Source organism: Mirounga leonina, unplaced genomic scaffold (assembly GCF_011800145.1).
Source record: "Mirounga leonina isolate KUSES-001 unplaced genomic scaffold, KU_Mleo_1.0 Mir_200, whole genome shotgun sequence".
NCBI lineage: Eukaryota > Metazoa > Chordata > Mammalia > Carnivora > Phocidae > Mirounga > Mirounga leonina.
Window position 1 is genome coordinate 19,967,326 of NW_023270503.1, and position 20,975 is coordinate 19,988,300.

Consider the following 20,975-nt stretch of genomic DNA (forward strand, 5'->3'; position numbering starts at 1 on the left):
TTCTTTCCTTCTTTCCTTCCTTCTTTCCTTCTTTCCTTCCTTCTTTCTCTCTTTCTCTCTCTCTCTTTCTTTTCCTTTCTCTCTTTCTCCCTAGTGTTTAGGAAGAGGTTTATAAGTAAGGGAGGAAAGTAGTACCATATATTGCAATGTGAGAAATTTAAAGATTCAGATTTTAGTCTTAACAATCATATTTTTTAGCTATGTGACCTAGAGCAGGCCATACAATTCTCTGACACTCATTTCTTTATTTTGTTGAGCGACATGATACCTCAGAGTTGAGTATTAAATTAGATAATATAATTGAAAACAGTACAGTTCTGGAGGCAAAAATAAATGCTTAATTAAGTATTAAATTTCTTTTATGAGTTTTGCCTATGTCTGGCATAGTGTGTTTTTATTCCCCTCTCTTTTTGCCAGCTCTAATTTTTTTATCCATAACCCCTAATTTTCCTCTCTGACACCTAGTTGGAAACTACTTGCTGATTTGTTCATTGCTGAAAGCATAATATTTACATCCAAGTCCCTGACAAACACCAAGGGCACCTCCTTTGTCTGCTACGTTCAAGTTACCCTGTAAGGTGTTTCCACAGGTAAACTTAAGTTATCTATAATATCAATGCCACCTGCTAGGCAGTTAACAATAGATTACCATAGAAGCAAGCTGAAGCAAACACAATTCTTCTTTGCTTTGGGGAAGACTTCACAGGAATTCTTTTTCCAACCATGTTGAGTTTAACTATGCACACCAACCTGGAAGCTCTCCAAAACCCCTTCCTTTTGGATTTTTAAGGAGGCTTCATTAAATAGGCATAATTGATTAGATCATTGGGTTTCAGTGATTGAATTCAACCTTCAGCTCCAATCCCCTTCCCAGAAGTCAGGGGATGGGACTAGAATTTCCAACCCTCTAATCACATGGTGGGCACCCCTGGGAACCAGTCCCCATCCTTAAGTGCTTTCTAGACTTCACCTCATTAACATAACAAAAGACACCTTCATAGTTCTATTCACTTAGGAAATTCCAAGAGTTTTAGGTTATCTTGCCAGAAAAGGGTTTGAATACCAAATACATGTTTCTTATTATAAATCACAAAACAGATACTTTTGTCAGTTTATGAAGTTACATACATACCTATCACATGTTCTGGCAATACCATTCCTAGGTATTTATCCTAGAAAAATGAAAACTATGCTCACACAGGAATTTGTACACAAATATTTATAGCATCTCCATTAATAATTGTCAAAAACTAAAGACTACCCAAAAGTCCTTCAATGGGTGAATGTATAAACAGTGATATAGTAATGCAATGAAATCCTACTCAGTGATAAAAATGTAATAACCTGGATGAATCTCAAAGTCATTTGTTGAGTAGAAGAAGCAAGTCTCAAAAGACCCCATACTGCATTTATTTGACATTTCACAAAAGCAAAATTATGCTGTCAGAGAGCAGATCAGTAGTTATTAAGCAGCTAGAGGTGGAGGAAAGCTCTGGCCATGAAATGGTAGCACGAAGAAGTGGTTTGAAGTGATGAAACAATTCCGACAGTATCCTGACTGTAGAGGTGAATACATAGATCTATACATGTGTTATAATTCATAGAACTATATATACACCAAAGAGTCAATTTTACCAATATGGGATCAATACACACACACACACACACACACACCTACTATCTGAGCATCTTTGGAGAAGCAGAGCTTCTTTTGGAATTAAAACCTAGGTGAAAGTTTCCCTCATGAATTTGCTTTAAGAGAAAACAGTGTGAAGTGAACACATGTAAATACATTCTTATGTGCCTGGGATATCTCAACATTCACCAACTCAGCCATATAATTCCATTACATTTATGTTAATGGATCTTGGTAGTTCCAGGTCTTCTGCTCTGATTGGAATTTCATCCCCTGTAGAGACTGTTTCCCACCCCCCCAAATATTTCCAGTACTCCATCTTTTTATTTAGAAAGTTGTTCTGGCAGTTGCTCAGAGTTGACCCTAGCTAACTCAGGGCTCTATCATGGGCTACACAAAGGTAAGCTGCATTCACTCTGCTAATTTCAACTGTGTTAATGGTGTTCCAGTCAATTCCCTGCTATTAAGGACAGATAGCCAGATCATGGCAGATTCCATCTACACGTGTCATGCTGAGCTTCTGAAACACTGATGTTTGACTGGCTCCTTCCTGGCTGTCTTCTTCCTGCAGTCTGGTTTCTGTTGCCTTCTGCACCCCCACTGTGATTCCACCAGATATGGTTGCTCATGGGCAAACCCCAGTCCTGATCAAAGATCTCTTTTTCTCCCCCTGAATGTCTTCTAAAGCACTGTGTATATTAATGACTATAAATCATTGCTTGAAACAAGGGATCTCAGCTAATTCCACTGCAAATATAGTATAAATTTTGCTTCTAATAGCATTCCTCACTGAGAATATACTTAACACTAAAACATAATTCAGAGCAATTGATTCAAAGAGAGAACTGTCTGTGATCATGTGGTTCTATCAGGTGTAACAATTTTTTAGAATATTGGGAAGAACGAATGGATTTCATATTTTTTATGCAGTTCATCTGAACTACTTGTCACTGAAATTTGAGTAAGAGTTGGGCAGTGGCAGTGGGGAATTTGAAATCTTATATTCTATCAAGGATCTTGAGTCTAAATTGATGATAGGGCCAATTACAGAGGCAGCTGTGTGCTTTGAGAAATAGACCAAAACAAAACGGCAGCAATTCCACTTCAAGAAAGATGAAGACTGAGAGATATGAAGGGCAGAGTCATGATTCTTCTTTTTAGAAATTAACTGCTGAAGCCCCAAAAGTTATATCGAAATTAGCAAAAATTCCATGGAATATTAGAGATTAGTGCAGGGTAATGCTTAAGAGATCAAGCTGTGGTTTCAGTCAGACCTAAGCTGGAATTCAGTCCCAGATTCTTCTTGGCTAAATTAAGGTGTTAGCTAGATTACCTTGGCAATAGGTTAATTGTGTTATGTCTTAATTTCTCTCTGTGTAAAGTGGCAATAATAATAGTAACTACTACCTAGGTTGGTTAAGATTTATTTGAAATAGGCACAAAAAATGCTTAGCATTATGCTTTCAATGAAATAAATGCTAAATAAATATGAGCAAATACCAGTAACATTTTATAAACACACACATTCAGAGTCCTGTGATCAAATTACTTTCGGAAATTCTGGAGTAAATTAATTTAAGCAGGCTTCAAAAAATATTTTTCATAACCTTTAAAATATTAATGCACATTGTAAATTTGCAAGAGGGTGGTAGTGTGCAGCATTTCTCAAAACAGTTTGAACACAAACCCTAATTTCTCAAAGTATTCCAAAAGGACTAGAGTGCCAGAGAAACTTCTTTAGCACTTACTATTGAATGCTCTAGGAGTTTGCCATAGATTTTTATGGTGATAGCCATTTTGATTTAGCAGTTTTGATACAATCATTTTTATGCAAAGGATATTTTAATGAAGTATTGACATAGTTACATCAAAATGGCTCTTTTTTTCTTAATTACCAGATAATGTGCATAGCACATATCCCTGACCCTCACCCATTATGATGTCCACTTTCTACTCTGTTCATTTCTGTCATTTTAGAATTTCCATGAGCCTGTGTTAATTTTATAAACCAGAAAAATGTTATCTATTTTTGATTGGGCTATGTGATCTCGATTATTTATCCTAAAACTATCAATTTTAAGTTTATTCATGGCATTGTATTTTACTGGAACAACTGAGAAAAAATTTAATTGAGGATTGACTATACAGTTGACAGTGGATTTAAGGGATCTTTTTATGAACCCACAATTTCCTCTCCCCTTTCTACTCCAGTGCCTAATATAGATTCAATCAAACAAAATTACTACAATTAGGAAGCTTACAAAAAGCAGATTAGGGGCGCCTGGGTGGCTCAGTTGGTTAAGCGACTGCCTTCGGCTCAGGTCGTGATCCTGGAGTCCTGGGATCGAGTCCCACATCGGGCTCCCTGCTCAGCGGGGAGTCTGCTTCTCCCTCTGACCCTCTTCCCTCTCGTGCTCTCTGTCTCTCATTCTCTCTCTCTCAAATAAATAAATAAATAAATAAATAAAATCTTAAAAAAAAAAGAATTAAAAAAAACAAAAAGCAGATTAATTTGTTGGCTAGATTTTCAAAGAGAAAGCAAAATAAATTCCATTAGTATTCTGAAATTATTATTGGAAAGTAAATAAGTATGACCACCATAATGCTCATGAAGTAATTAGTGAATGTGAGCAGCAAATCACTCAGGATATCAGAGAATTGTTAGAAACTGAGCAAATATTCTGCTTAAAATGACTGAAGAGCTTTTCTGAATTAAGCTGGTATAGTACTCATGTCTTATGCTTATACATAATTTGACTTGGGTGGTGCCTAACTGTTTCGTCCTTCCTCACCCCATCCCTGACCAAACCTCCTCCCTGACTGCTACCCATTTCTCTGAGACTCATCCTCATGTTTATTATCCCTAACCCACACGATTCTTTGTCCTTAATAGTCTGTAGCCCGGGCTCATCTTCAAGTCTATGCCGGGTACTGGAGGGAGGCTCAGCAATGGGATAAGGCTCAGGGATGAAAATATCAGCTTTATTTCCTGGTTCCTGTGACACCACGTCTTCCTGCTCTTTTCTAATATTTCTCTGATAACTACTTTTCAAATTCCTTTGCCAGCTCATCCTTGACCTAATTTTCAATTTTTTTTTTTTAAGGTCAGTCTTAGGTCCTAGGTTCAAGGACACAAGTATTCACAAGGCACAAGAAAAACAGGGAGAAATTCAGACTGTCACTGCAAGTTCTCATATGCTTTCTGGTCACATTAAGACATATGGGCCATATATATAGTTCCATATATAATCTATGAGAAATCTAAGTGATTTCTATATATGTATTACTCAAAAAAGAACAACAAAACTCCATTTTATGTTCCAATAGTGACATATGTGACATTTTCTAGGTTTATCTTAAGCCATCCTGGAAAGACCAGGTAAATGCCCTAAAAGCATTACATGGAAAAGGACTTTCCAGTTAGTAAGTACTACTAGGGTGCTTGCCAGACACTCTGTCATTAGCATATCTATAAAGAGATTTGATCAGGTTACATTTCTTTCTTTCCAGAGGTATTCCTCAGAAAAGGGAGAGAATGGACTGCAGACCTGTGGCTAACTCCCTTCTTACCTACTTAGCCTTGGTGCCATGATGAGCAAGTTACTTAAACTCTCCCTGTGACAGTTTTTACTGAGCCCCCTGCTGTAGCCCCGCCCCTTGATAGATCTTACTGTAGCCCCATCCCATGGCAGAAGATCTTACTGTAGCCCCTCCCCGTGCCAGGACATCTCGCTGTAGGTCTAGTCTCAAATCTTTCGTAGTTATAGCTTAATACATCCAGCTGCCTACTTGACAACTTCATTGGGATATTTCATAGGGATTTTGAACTCAGGTATAAAACTGCATTCATAATCTCCTCCCTCAGCCCTCAACCCCACCACAGATTCTGCTTTTCAAACAATATTAGTTCCATTACAGCATAATATACCCATTCATTTCATAGCTCTTGAAAGAAACCTCATAATCCTCCAAGACTTCTTCCTTTCCCATATATCCTAACCATCTGTAGTTACTGCTCAAATATGTCCACTTCTTTTATTCCTTTGCCGAAACCCAATCCAGGCTCCCTTAGTCTCTGACCTGGATGATTTAAAAAGCCTTCCAATTAGCATTTCCAAATTCATTAACACACTGTACCTTTTCCTTCACTGAAATCACAAATCTAGCCCTCTAATTATCCTACTGAAAGTGATCAATGGTTATCCATCACTTTTATTTATTCATTTTTCAATTTAAGCTTTTTAAATACTGGTGAAAAGCATTTCTAGTTCATAAAAACCATACTTATGTGAACGATAGCAGATGCTTTTTCATATAAATTATCACTTTAATATACATGTCTTATGGTCTATGAGAAGAGAGAAAGACCAATGTATCCGTTTTGCTACACTTTAATAGTAGGTATTTTAAGGGATTATTTTTTAGGTCTCATCAGCAACATCAAACAAAAGGTACTGAGTACTCCACAGGGTACAGAGTGCTGCCAACATTTCAGAAAATTTACATGACTTGGAGAAAATGTGGTTCTTGCCCCTCGAGGAGCTGACAGTCTGGGGGCTGAGTGAACAGCAAAGTAATTTATTTATTTATTTATTTATTTTAGCAAAGTAATTTATTAAGGCAAATTCTTCATCCCCTTGAGCTATTGTGGACTGAATCATTTTGAAATTAAACTAATCAAGCCATGAGACAAGACTAAATTTGGTTGAGAATTCTTTCAGGCTCATAAAGTTTTAATGTCCATCTTTTTTTTTTTTTTAAGATTTTTTATTTATTTGAGAGAGAGGGAATGAGAGATAGAGAACATGAGAGCGAGGAGGGTCAGAGTGAGAAGCAGACTCCCCACCGAGCAGGGAGCCTGATGTGGGACTCGATCCTGGGACTCCAGGATCATGACCTGAGCCGAAGGCAGTCGCTTAACCAACTGAGCCACCCAGGCGCCCTTTAACATCCATCTTAAACAGAACTGACTAACAGACAACTTTTAGAACAGAGACCAAACTCCTCAATGTAGATTCACATCCCTCCATCATCTAGACCTGCTTTCTTCATGGACTTATCTATCATTCCTGCTCCTTTCTTGGCTCAATGTTTTCTTTCAATCTATTGAATGATCTGTTATGTTTCCTAAATCTATTGTTTCCTGCCTCAAGGTCCTCACACAATCTGTTCCATATTTGGGACACTCTCTGCTATCCTTGATCCAGATAAGTCCTCCTCATTCTTGTGAGCTCAGCATGAACATCACTTCATCAATAAACATTTCCTTGAGTCCCAGGAGAAATCAGGTAATCCTATTCTGAACCTATAATTTCCCCTCACAGCCTGCATTATGATGAAAATTAAATAATTTTGTAATTCTCAGTAGGCATGTTTCTGCAACAAAAGGTATGCTCAGTAGAGGAAAAGACTTCGTTAATCTTGTCCAAACTGTATTCCTAGGGCTACCTCAGTCTTTGGTTCTTGCTAAAATAGTAGTCTTCCCCCCCCCTCTTTTACAATGCCTCAAATGGAATGGCTTGCTTTTAGTCCTTGTAAAAAATGTATTTGAAAAATCACATCAAGGTATCTGTGCCAAAATGTCATGACTCTAATTGTTTGATACTAGAAAAATATCTTAATGTTACATATAGGAAACATATAATTGTTTTGCAATACAGACTCCTGGAAATTTTTCTGGGAAATGTAGGTTTCATGTAACTCAATTAGTTAATAGGTTATATAGATTTCTTTTTGGAGATAAGCCATATATATATATATAGTGGAATTCAGCTGCCCCAAATGAGGATTTCTGTTTTAGAAGAGTTGGTTTCTAAATTTTAATAGAAAGGATGCCAAGTTATCTATTGTGGCTTTTTATAATTTAAGACAATGAAACTATCATCAGCTTGGAGGACAACAGTTATCTAACAGCATATCAGTAGGTCTTGAATCTTGATCTACCAAATATGATTTCATGTCACTAGAATAATTTTTTAAAAAAGAGGAAATGGGTTAAGAAACAAAATTTTTAAAAACCCCTGTCTTAAACTACCTCAGTATTCAATCTTCCCATCAATAGCTATTCTGGCCCTTATAGATTTAGTAAGATTTGTATTTTGTATGAGAAGGATTGCCTGGGAGCTCATTTTTAGGTTACATTACTTATTAATCATTGTTTGCTGTCCAGAGTCAAAGTTTGAATGGCACCCAGCAGAGAGACCAATACAAGCTGGAAACAATTTCATTTTGTTCCTAAAAGATTTCTCCATGCAGTATTAACAATAGTCAGTACTGATCTATCTGCTTAAATTCTGCTTCATCCCAGTAGTGTGCTGTCTTGAGAAACTTAGATTAGCATTTTTTTTTTTTTGAAAAGGAAACCAAAGTACATTTTAAAAGATATATCCAGAAAACTGCCAAATCCATAATTTAGGAGAAATAGAAAGATGTTCCTTTAAAAAGTCTCTTATCTGAGCCTATTCAAAAGTTCTTTATCAATAGAGAAGAGTTACTTGGCAATATTTAAACCTTCTAACCTGAGTAGACACTAAGCCATCTGGGTGGCAAGAATATTTCCACTGGACAATTTTTTAAATATGAGATTTATAATCAACTGTAGTATTATTACTCATACCAAATCAAAAAGCTTGGGAACCAATAAAGAAAGTTCTGGTCACCTTTTCTTGACTGTATATCTGAAATACACGTACTTCCCACTTTCCACAATTCACGGGAAGCTAAGAAGCATATTTAATATTTCATTCAGTCTACTCTTTATAGTCCACAAATTCTAGAGATTGGGTTATTCCACACATTGGCTCTCTGATTTCCTTACAGTATTATTTGAGTTTTTCCAGATGAATCTCTGATACAAACAAAACAAAAACTTGTCTATTTGTTAGGAAAGAGAAAATACTGCACATACTTATTTCACCATGTGCATAAAGCAGATAGTTTCCTCTTGCACAAACCGTCTATAAAATGAGGACACTCCAGTTTTTGTTTCTTGAGCAGATGATGCTATTTGTGGTAGGTGGAGACAATGCCTTGGCAGCCAGTAATCTCCATGTACAAACCCAAGTGGTCTCATTATTCAGATTCCTTGAATAGCATTGTCCGTGTTCTTGAACCAAGAATTTATCCATTTTTCAAAGCCGCCAATGTCATCCCTCAATTCATTTTTCTTTGCTTCTCCAAATTTTCAGTTCCCTCTCCTTCCAGAGTGATTTCCCTAGCTGGCCACCCTACAAAGGAGAATTTTCCCTGCTGCTGTGAATTAAATTCAGGGAGGACAGTGAAATACACAACCAATCATTTATCAGACTCATAAAGCCACAGATTCAGCTAACTTAGTTCTCAGAAGAACCTACATTTTTCATTAATAGCAATGCTTGTGGGATAAGGCACCAAAATGATTAATTAAAGTCTTCATTCATTTCACATATGTAGACATTCTCAGGTTTTTATCTTTTTAAGATAGGATTCCTTTTCTTTTCCTTTCTGTTCTTCTCTAACTAAATTGTGTACTTTATGAATAACCTCTATGAACAACTTGTTTTTGAGAAAAATAAAGGATTTTTGGAGGTCAGGGTTGCTATTTTATGGTAGTCAAGGTTGTCATTTTCTGACAGTGAATACTGTCAGAAGAAGACAACCTGTTCTTTTAACTAATCTTCTTGCAGTGTCCTATGATTGGAAAAGATCATCCTAGTCTGTATTCTTTGTATGAAATTACTAATTTTGTTATTGAAAATTATAGCCAAATATCTTCCACAACTCAGCAATGCCTACCATAGGTGGGTAGTATAATTCAAAAGTATGTTTTTATGTATTTAAAACAAACTAAAGAAGTAGACCCCAAAAGTTCACAATATACTAATCCCCCAGCTTTGGTTCTCTCTAGAATGAATAAACAAATCTCAGGCTATTTAGAAACGAAACAAAAAGGGCAAAGTTACATGTAGACAAGGTACTGTGAATGAACACACTTCTCTGTGGGTTTTCTAGGTAAAATAGTCTGTTGTAACTCCTTAAGATAAAACAGAATGCCTATTAGCAAGACAATTTGCTCAAACTATAGAGGAAATTCACTCCTAAACTATTAGGATATGGACACTGTGAAACACTACTGGGGACACTGTTATTTTTGCATGAACATAATTAATAACGACTTCCGGTTACTAAGACAGCTTTTATTTGTTTAACTAGTCATTCTTTAAATGTGGTCCCTGAGATAATAGCATCAGCCACATTTCTTGGAAATGTCAATTCTTGGGCCCTGTTTTAGTCCTCTAGGACTGCTATAACAAAATACCATAGACTGGGTGGCTTAAACACAGAAATTTATTTTCCCACAGTTCTGGAGGCTAGAGAGTCCAAGATCAAGGTGCCCACCAATTTGGTTTCTGGGAAGAGCTCTCTTCCTGGCTTGCAGACAGCCACCTTCTTGCTGTGTCTTCACTTGGTGGAAAGAGAAAGCTCTGGTGTCTCTTCCCCTTATTATAAGGGCAACAGCCCTGCTGGATGAGGGCTTTATCACCTCTTCATAGGCCATACCTCCAAATACAATCGTGTTGGGGGTTATGGCTTCAACATATAGATTTCAAGGGGACACAAACATTTAGTCCATAAGGTCCCAACTCAAATGTAATGCACCAGAAACTCTGTGTTTAATAAATCTTCCAGTGATTCCAATGCAGACTAAAATCTGAGCACTAACACTAAAGAGTGGTATTCAACCCTAGTTACCCATTAGAAACATGCCAATACCTGGGGCTCACCCTACAACAATAAATTCAAAATATCTATGGGTGAATCTTGGGCATTGATGCTTTTAAAAGCTCCAAGATAATTCTTATTTGTAACCAAAGCAGCAAACCACCATTCTCAATTCCAATCACCTTCCCCAAACCTCGTTCTTCCTGAAATTTGCTTTATCCTTCTCTTCCATCCTCTTACAACAACCCATCAATTATAACCTAATTTCTTCAGCCAAATTCCTAAAAACCTATAGAGGCATAATCATACAAGGCTTGGAAAAAATTTTATTTTCTACTCTCTACTATAGAATCTAGCCTCATCAATAGGCTTTTTTGTTAAATGTGAAACTGACTATAGCTATTTAAATCTTGTTTTCAAATTCCTTCTCCATATAATATATCCCAACAAATTTAGTATATTTTTGCAAATTATCTCATTAGGAGATAATACATGTTAAAGTATTTCATTAGCGGGCGCCTGGGTGGCTCAGTCGTTGAGCGTCTGCCTTCAGCTCAGGTCATGATCCCAGGGTCCTGGGATCGAGCCCCGCATCGGGCTCCCTGCTCGGCGGGAAGCCTGCTTCTCCCTCTCCCACTCCCCCTGCTTGTGTTCCTGCTCTCGCTCTCTCTCTCTCTGTCAAATAAATAAATAAAATCTTAAAAAAAAAAAAAATTTAAAAAAAGTATTTCATTAGCTATAGAGGTCTGTGTTAATGTAAGGTATCATTACTGTTAAATGGAATGTAAGTTCCTAGGAGACAGAGAATATGTTTATTTACCTATGTCTCTTCAATACCTCAAAAAGTTCTGGGATGTCCAGAGATCAATTTGTTTATTTTTAAAAATTTATTTCATTGATTAATACTGTAAATTAAAGTCAACATAAACAAGAATTTTGATACCTTGACTTTAAACTGAGTTACAATAAAATAGGCATAGGATCATGTATAAAGCATTAATACCTAAGAAAGAAAACTAAAAATAGAACATTTGTAAAAGTTGATGGCAGGATATCAACAGAGATACTAATTGGAAGAATAAAAGATCTCTTAGGAAAACATGAAAAAAATCTGCTTTGAAAATATAGTACTTTGTTGCCTGTGACTCAAAGGAATAAAGATAATGAGGATGAGAAGGAAAAAGCGGGAGGAATACAATGATAACCATTATTAATGCAATCTCTCTATAATCTAGGCTATACAAAGTTCTAGCCAAGAATTCCTTTAGCAATTATTTTTTAGGCCAAAAAGATGCATATATGTATATATAATATTAATATTAATATATGAAATATTGAAATAATATATATATAAAATCTCAACTTTGGAGATATAGATCTATCTATATGTCTATATCTATATATCTATCTCAACAACTTGAGACATTAAAGTCAATCAGATTTGGGATCTAATTCTATTTCTGTTCTTGCTTTTGCTTTTCCATATGACTTTGGGTAGGTTGAGTGACTTCTCTGAAACTGTCTTTTTCTTGTGTAGTTTGCTATGGAGCTTAAATAAGATTGCACACGTTAATTGCCTTATAGAATGCCTCACATATAATAGACACCAAATAATTTAAGTCTCTTTCCTCTTTTCCCCTGAAGATATTCATACCTACATTTAAGTAGAATTGTGTTGTTTTATTAGGTATATTGCAATTGATCAGTGAAAGCAAAACTTAAACAACAGAATTAACATTTTTAATAGCATTTCTAATCATTTCATTTCATAAGCTTTTGTCCTAAGGACTGATTTTATTTTCTGTGTTATTTTACTGATTGTTTTTTCACACTTGTCTGAAGAGCAGAGAGATGTTTAAGAATTGAAATAATACTGAACTCAACCTGTTCACTTAATATTTCAGTAGTCAGAGCATTATCATTATCACCTGTTATTTATTAGTAAAGAACTGTGAAAAGCCTGGTCCCCCTTCCCTTCCCAGAATATCATATTTGAATAAGCAGTGCAATTCAGAGTAAAATACTCCCTACTTTATATTTTACAAACAACCCCTTGACTTCCTCAAGAGAATTACTGCTCTGAAAGAAACAATTTCCATTTACATTAATGTGAGTACAAGTTATCTTAAATAATGTTTTATGAAGATCTTCTCGCAGAAAAAAAAACAAAAAGCCCAACCCATCACTAAGAGAGACTACTTTCCGTTATTGAAGTATAATGACTGGGACTGTAGATGAGAAAGTGATTTATATATAAATGAAAGAACATACCTAGACATACATAGGAAAATTCTGGAGTGATTATCAAGAGCTTGGTTATGTCTGCTTGCTATTTCAGCATAAATCAAAAATGCAACTGACCTTCCCCAACTCTCAGCAATATTTTGAGTAAAAACCACGAAGAGCTATATAATGTACTTAAAAAAAAAAGAGTATTTTCAACACATTCTAAATATCTCATTCTCATCAGTATTAAGTGGCTTTAGGAATATGTTATAGTGGAAAGAAACTTAGACTGAAAACAGAGAGACTTAGATTGATTATTGGCTCTGTTCTCTAGTTTTGTTTGTTGCATATTTCTGGGTCCGACTGACTCATCTATAAAGTGAAAAAATTGTACTACAGGACCTCCAACAGCACTTTGAAATTTTAACATTCTGGAATGCAAATAAGACTCATCAAAATTTGCTCATTTTCATGATTTTTAATGTGCTCTGGAAATACTTAAATCATTGACCATCTTTTTGATGTTTGAAGATATGTCAAAGCCTACCTTCAAGGGTATTCAAAGCCTGCATATAGTTTGGGGGTTATGAAACACTCCAAAGATAACAAGGTTATTTAATTTAAAATAAGCACGTGCTTGGACATTACCCACAAAACTGAAAAGGAAATGAAAGTAATGGTCCAATGGCTTGAATTCATTAGGTTCTGCCTGAGGGAGGATTTACATAGACATCTTATGTGAAAGGATAGGGAAAAAAAAAATCAGCCTCTCCTTTTCCCAGTCCTCCTAATTGCCTAACAAAATGCCATTGTTTAATGTTTAATAAATTCCTTCAAGTAGATGGCAGAAGCCAAAATATAATTAGCAAGGTCAACACAGAAAGAAACCCAGACGGCCCAGTGGAATATAGGGAAGAACTACTCAGGAGAAACCAAAAGACTCAAATCTATTAAACATTAGGGATGCCACCGAATATTTCCCAGGAGATATTAGAAGCGTAGGGGTTCTTTCATAGCCACTTTCTTTTTTACTTTAAAATTCTTAAGGGAAGGAGGGAAAAGTGCGTTCACCTGATGCAGAAATGAAAAGGAGGGAATAATTCTGTATTTCACAAATTGTCCACAAATTGCAAAGGAATTTTTACCAAGACAAAATTTAACTCATCATTCCTTAGAATTGCAGACAACTGAGCAGAGAATCAGAGGAGAAAGGCGGATTGCTCATAGAATTCCAATATTATCCTTAACAAATCCATAGTTAGCTTCTGAGTTAGGAGCACAGAGATTCCATGATTTGTATCCTGGGTCTAAAAAATAGTTCACATTCCTGGTCATATCCAGGGGGGTGGAGCAGAGCATGTGTGGAAAGGAGAGAACAAGTGAGATAAAAAGAAAGAAGCCTGTTGGGGTGGGGGAAGTGACTAACATTCAGTGATGCAGAAACTAATTATGTACGCTTGGGCTAATGGGGCTAAACAAAGACAACTTTGAAAAGATATGTAATATTGCTGAATATTTAGCCAAAATGACTCAAAAATGCAATTAACAGTCATTTCACCCTCCATGACCAGGTTTCTATCATTATCTGACATTATATTTTTGGGATAAGGTTAATATTTATAGAAGTGTTAGTACATGAAAACCTAGCATTTGGGACTTTCTATGCATGATTAATGCATTTTATTTCTCTTCTAACATCTTTCTTGCCTTCATACCAAGCTAATGTAAAGAATGACCCAGAAAGTTCAAAACACACTAATCATCTTTGCACCTGCAAAAATGTAAGTAATGTGGATGTTCACAATGATTGAATGTTTAATGATTTATAATTGTTCTCTTCTCACTATCTTCTGAATGTACCTGGGATTTTTTTTCTTAAAAGAAGTTCATAGGAGTTAGAAATAGTCTTTTCATCTTGATAGTGATGATAGTGACACATCTCTATTTGTCAAAAATTATTGAACTGTATACCTAAAGAGTGGATTTTATAATGTATGGGTATTTTACATGACTTTTTAAATGCCCAGTACTTTAAAAAAAAAAGTATATAGTAAATCAAAAAAAGTAATGTGTCAGTAGAAGTCAAGTGACTTATTTTAAAAATCCATTTTGAATAAGTTATACATATTCATGAAGCAAAATTTAAATGGTGCTTAAGGGTATATTATAAAATCTCCTAATTTTTTCTACCCACCCTATTTCTTTCCTTTGAAGACAACTGCCCTTCTAGTTTCATGAATAATCTTTTAGAGAAACTTTTCTCTACATATAACAACCATATGTGTGTTTCATATACATAGTGGGATTCCACTCTACACCTTGATTTTTGTACTTAGTACGTTTTGGAGATGATTCCATATCATTATACATAAAGCTGACTCATCTTTTTAATGGCTATTCAGTTTTAACAATGCACTATAAAAGCATCTTTACTCAGCCCTTTTTATATTACCATTTAATATTTTGTTTCATTCTTATGCTATTAGAAATAATTCCAAAATGGATATATTTCCAGATGTGTGTATACTGGTAGAATAAAGTCCTAGAAGTGAAACACTGGGTCAATAACTATGTGCATATTTAGTTTAATACCCGTTTATCCATATTCTTGCCAATAACAAAATGTCATCAATGTCACCTTTTTTTTTTTTTTGACGATCTTATATGTAAAGATGCCATAGCATTATAGTCATGATTTGTATTTCTCTCGACATGAGGAAAAATGAGCATAGTTTCCTATTTTTAAAAACTTTTAGTTTGGGGGTGGTAATTAAATCAAAGTTTACTTTATAGCAATTCATTAAGCTGTATGTGCACTTATACTTTAATCATTTGTTTGTAATTAGTATTTTTCATAAACTGTACTTCCTAGCCTCCCTTTCATCTTGGGTTCTGGGTGAAATTTAGATCCGGCCATCAAACGCATTTTATATGATTGCTTGAAAACAGAAATTAGATGTCATATTTCTTCTACTGCTGCTGCTTCTGCTTTTTCTGCTGCCAAATATAGTTATAGAGGCTCTGGAATTTTCTGTGGCAGCCTTAGAAAAGGTCCCAGAAACCAGTCATATGCCTCAGAGGCAGGAAACAGGGTCCCTTTTTGGCCAATATCTCTTGCAGAGGCAATAGGATTCTGCCACAGATAATTATAATGCCACTGATCTCTTGATGAAATGTTTTTCATTTTCACTTACTGAACACTGACTATACAGTGTTCTTATAGCTCCTAGGCTGATATCTTTCCTAATATATATTTTTTTAATCTACGAATAAGGTAAGTTATCCTTGGACAAGCTATCTTCAGGGATCTTGTGCTAGGGGCAGGAACAAGACATCAGGCTCCGAGGAATTTTCCCTAGTTCTGACTGAAGTTTCTCGTAGCCCAGGGTTGTATATTATGTGTGTTATCTCTTCTAGTCTCTTTCTCCCCAGCAAACAGAAAGCTATTTTTCTCCTTCACCTTGCCTCACTGACAGACTGCTTCCCACAAATATGTCTGCATATTTCCTCATCCAGCACTTCCTCCCCTGCTATTCTGTGTTTGCCAGTGGTATCCAGAAAAGTTTCCATGGCCAGCTTACACTGCCTGTATCCACTGCTCCAAAGAGAGGATTGTTCATGTTGGCTCACAGAATAAGTCAGTTACATCAGAGTGAGTCTGCTTGGGAGCCACAACTGTAAGCATCTCTTCTGACCTCTCCTAGTTTCATTGACAATGTTGTTCATTATTCCTGAGAGCACAAGAGAAGTACCACTTTACTCTGCCATCGTATTAACGCCAATTTATTAACTTTCAATAGTGTAAAGTCTTTGCCTCATAAACACATCAAGGAATAGAAGCAAATTTGGTTTATAAGAGTAGTTTGGGTTAGAAAAGGGATGCCAGATGACATATTTTGAGCTTCAGAATTAGTAGAATATGACTATAAAATATGGAGGGATTTGAGGCTGCTGAGCAAAACTTTTCAGGTTTATTTTATCAAAATAAGCCTTTTTTTTTTTTTTCTTTTCAACAAACATTCCTTGGGAGTCCAGTACACACAAAAATTCATGGTGATAAAAATCACTGGATTGTTGTTCTGTTTTTTACTCCCTTGTCCCCCCTCCTCTTTTTTAATCCATCTTTGGTTTCCAGCAGCACTCTTAATTGCATAGAAATCACTTATTAAAAATATATATGCCTGAGTTTTACCCCAGAACCAATGGATAAGAATCACCAGGAGTGTGGCCCTGGCAACATATTTTAATAAGCTACTATGGCAATTCTGATACCGAGCCAATTTTGAGAACCACTGTCCTAAATTACAGAATCTGGAACCACAAAAAAAAAAAAAAAAATCTAAGTCCAACCTAAAAGTCCTTCAAATTATTTCCATTTTATATACCATCAATAAGTCATAGCAGCTAAACTTTTGAAGACCAACTGCAATAGTTTGTCTCCAGATTCTTAACCCATGAATATAATTAATGAGGTTAAACTGAAGTTAATCTCTTTGTCATCATAAGAACATTTCAGGCCCAACAAATTCTATTTTATCTATTTTAAAAGACATACCTCTTTGGAATACTATTTAACATCTGCTTTCTGCAGAGTGACAAAATCAGATGACTGGGTCCATCAAAAGAGAGAGACAAACTTGTCACTCATCAAAGAGTACACTTAGTTTCAGAAAGAAAATAAAGCTATTCAGAGAAGAAAAGAAATTGGGAATGTATACAGTAAATTCAAGCAGCAAGCAATTATTTTGACAGCATGTAGAAGAAAACACCTAAATATTTGCATTTACCAGAGCTCCCCCTCCCCACCCCCCAAAAAAGCACTGGCTATTTGTGTGTTTTGTGATTCACAGTGCAATGAGGGTGTTTCGGACCATATCATTCAACTAGAATTTGTTGCTGCTATGTACCAAGAACTCTGATGTGTCTTATATGTTATTTCACCCAACACTTATAACAATCCTGTGAATTAATTATCCTCTCCATTCTACAGATGAGGAAATGAGGAATCAGTGGTGTTAAGTTACTTATCCAAAGAGACACTGCTAAGTGTCAAAGGGTTACCCCCATACAATTATTTTGGTGCTTTTTATGCTACAACAAAATTGCCTCTTTTGCTATACATGTTGGCCTCTCTTAGGCTGCCCCTCTTCTACAATTTGCCCTTCATTTATATTTTCTCCGGCATTTCCACAATCTCCTATTCCTTCTTTGATGCATCTTTTCATAACTGGCCATTCTAACTTCACCTTATTCCCAACCACCAAATACATGCAACATCCTTGGGATCTTAGAGTATTCTGAGGAACATGTGAGGAGAGACCAGGCTGGTTTGGAGAAGCTTAAGAAAATAAATCAGCTTCATGATGCCTGCTGCTATAATGAAAACAGGGAATGTGATGTTCAAAGTCAGTTCAGAAATGTAAACATGCACAAAATTTACATAAGGGTTAAGAGCTACTTTCTCATTCTACAGCGGAATCCAGATTATACCTGCCTTCTAATTATTGTGAAAACTACACACCATAATAAGATTATTTCAGGAGAGATGGGAAAAACGAGATTATGGATGGAAATACAGGTCTCAAGATGAAAAGTCTTTCTGTCAAAATCCACATTCAGAGATCTTGTTTTTTTTCTCTCAAGCTCATTTCTTTGTGACAAAAAGTACAGATTCATTAACACTGGAGGGAGAAACCTTACCTGGATGCAGAAATTCTTGAAATATAAGTCACCATACTCTGGCCTCTCCATTGTCTAACAACCATGAAGAGAACATAAATTTAGGGCTGACATTCACCCTGTAAACAATGACAGACCCCTAAGAATTGTGTGCAGTTGGCTTCCATTTTGAGTGGTTAGTTGGTATAGTGGAGCTTTGTGGTAATTAAATATTCTGACTATGACCTGCATAATTCATAAGAGTCCAAAGTTATATAGAAAAGAAGGATAATATTAAATGCCTTCATTAATTCATCAACAATTGAACAAAAATGAGATAAATATTAAGATCAAAATGAGTTTGAGATCTACACTATGAAATATTTCCCAGTGCTGTTTTTTCCCCCAATTACATCTGTGCATCATTCCTTTTAAGAAGACAAAGGAAGAGGGACACCTGGATGGCTCAGTCAGTTAAGCGTCCAACTCTTGATTTTGGCTCATGTCATGATCTCAGGGTTGTGGGATTGTGCCCTGTGTTGGGCTCTGCGCTCAGAGGGGAGTCTCTTTAAGATTCTCTCTCCCCCTTCTTCTGCTCCTCCCCCGACTCATGTGCATGCTCACTCAACTCTCTCTCTAAATAAGTAAATGATCTTTAAAAAAATACAAAGGAGGAATATGAACCTTCCTTTTAGATAAAACAATTTGAATCCTGAGTCTATGATCTTGACAACTATTTTAAATCTGTTTCCTCAAAAGTGAAGTTAGGATTATTTTAATACCTACATTATAAAGTTTTAATAAAGGTTGAATAAAATAAACCAGGGTCCACCTGATAGGTGTAAGAGCAAATGTTAGCGGTTGTCCTTTTTAAACTGCACTTAGGGAAGATAAAGGGCTTTAAGGCTCATGCCCATCTCTATTTAGAAGAGAATGATTTTGGATGTCTTGTTTATGTTGACCATAGCCCAAAGAAACAGCACCAACAGCAGTCAGATAAATAGGCCTCCTCTTCCCTTACGAGGAGACTAAACACTACCTTGAACTATTTTTCCTTTGGTAATTTGAACCTGAGAGTCAGAAATTAAGTCAAACATGTCAGAAATACTCTATTGTTTACTTTTGCCTTTTCTGTGCCAGTTGAAGGATGGCAACAGGCATTTTATACATTATCAAAGTGGCACCACATACTTGCTCACATTACTGATTTAAGAAATAAGAATTCTTGAAAGGAAATCAATTTCGAACATGGAGCAATGCTAAATCTTGCCACAAAACAACAAATCTTCGGCTAGACATTTTACAGATCATCTTCTATAACATTAATTTATATCATGTTGTATACAGCGATTTGACGCCTTCATTTAGCACCAACCCTCAAAGCAAGACTTATTTAAGATGCAGTAGAAAGCAATAGCAATTAGTTTACAGATGTGTTTGAGTTTAATACTTACAAAGCTTATTTCCTAGAAACATGATAGGAGAGGCTAAGCTCATGTATACCTGTAGAGACTGTAGGGTTGAGTTTCCTCTTACCATGTTATTTCTTCTACCACCCACTCTGCTGTTAGCACTGCATTCCACCGAATATTGCTGTACCCATCCCCCCAATACACAGTCTTCAGCAGCCCCACCATTCTCAATACTATCTCAATCTTAAGACTATCTCATTGCTCTCATTATCTCATTAATACTATCTGCATACTATCTGTATTATCACCACCATCTCCACTGCCTGTCTTTATTCTCTTTTTTCTGCTTCCTTCAGAATTTCTTTGCCTTTGACATGTTTTATAGAATTACATAATAACAGTGGTATCCAATTCTTGCTACCTCATGAATACCCCCCACTACTTTTCTTAATTTCTGGAGCCTAGCTTAGATTTCATGCTTCATCCTCTTGAGCAACTCAGTGCATCTGTACCTAAGAAAAGATTTCACAGTGGAGTTACTCGCATGGTGCATTATTGATGCTTTAAAAGTGATGTAGATTTTCATCCATTTTAGGTTTCAGTTGATTGTATGCCTTAGCATGAGGTTGGCAGTGAGAAGGAAAATGCTTTTGCAACAATCAGGTTCTCCCTGGTTAGAAATCCAGGTGTTTGTTTTCTACTTTTTTATAGTTACCTGATGCAATGGGAGGAAGTTGAATCTGTCGTCATGTTCACAAAGAGATTACCCATGGCTAAGGTTTCAATCAAATACATGAAAGCTTCTGCCCATCTGTGAGAGTGGAACTGTAATAGGCTTTTAGGGTTCTTCCTTCCCTATCATTATATGGTCCTCTTTTAAAACCAATAGAAACTCATTGTATTTTCAATGATTATGAATCTAAATCTCATTTTCACTTACTGAAAGACTTTCCTCTTAAAACCTGGAAGACTTATCTTACTGGTAACTTCTGGAATTCTATGTTGGGATTTTAGCCACTTTAGGAGTGGTAAAATCTAAAAATCTGATAAAAATCTAATGATTTTTGTTAGAGTTTAGAGTTTCTTCTTCTTCTCCTTCTCCTTCTCCTTCTTCTCCTTCTCCTTCTCCTTCTCCTTCTCCTTCTCCTTCTCCTTCTCCTTCTCCTTCTCCTTCTCCTTCTCCTTCTCCTTCTCCTTCTCCTTCTCCTTCTCCTTCTCCTTCTCCTTCTCCTTCTCCTTCTCCTTCTCCTTCTCCTTCTCCTTCTCCTTCTCCTTCTCCTTCTCCTTCTCCTTCTCCTTCTCCTTCTCCTTCTCCTTCTCCTTCTCCTTCTCCTTCTCCTTCT